Raw genomic sequence first — 574 nt, 5'->3', positions numbered from 1 at the left:
TATTTGGGTGCAGTCACACCATGCCCATCTCGTGTGACACACACCCCTGTTACCAGGGAACATGTGACCCCATTTCAATCTCTCACTTTAAGATTGAGAACATTTACAGTTCCAATCGATTATTGCCTCAACGAGGCTTGCGTGTCCGCTAGACACAGCAACTTGGTTTGTTTGAACAAAACGACTTCCGTGCTCAATGAGTCCTGTATCACACTGACGTCACCAAGTCTCGCTGGTTCTGACAGCGCACACTGGCAGAGCCCAACTTCGTCTCCCGCACGCGGTGCAAAGTTGGACAGTGCGTCCGTGGTATCGAGGGATGTAAATTCAAGGCTCGATGAGCCCGAGTGTCGCGCTCCGCGCACGCTATCAGTGACTATTGACCTCGTTGAGGATGTGAAGGTGGTCGACTACGAGTCATACACTCCTATTACCGGGTGGGATGACGAGCAATTCCAGCGGCGTGGGACGAGCCTTGCTTGCGCCTTGCAGACCCCATGACCGTTTCCTTACTTCTCGTCACTTGAGGGACGTGGTGTAATCACCAATGACATCGACGGGGCACAAAGGCGGT

Source organism: Plasmopara halstedii (genome assembly GCF_900000015.1).
Source record: "Plasmopara halstedii genome assembly, contig: Scaffold_1343, whole genome shotgun sequence".
NCBI classification, from domain to species: Eukaryota; Oomycota; class Peronosporomycetes; order Peronosporales; family Peronosporaceae; genus Plasmopara; species Plasmopara halstedii.
The sequence above is the reverse complement of the archived record's forward strand: the minus strand, read 5'-3'. Positions refer to the sequence as shown.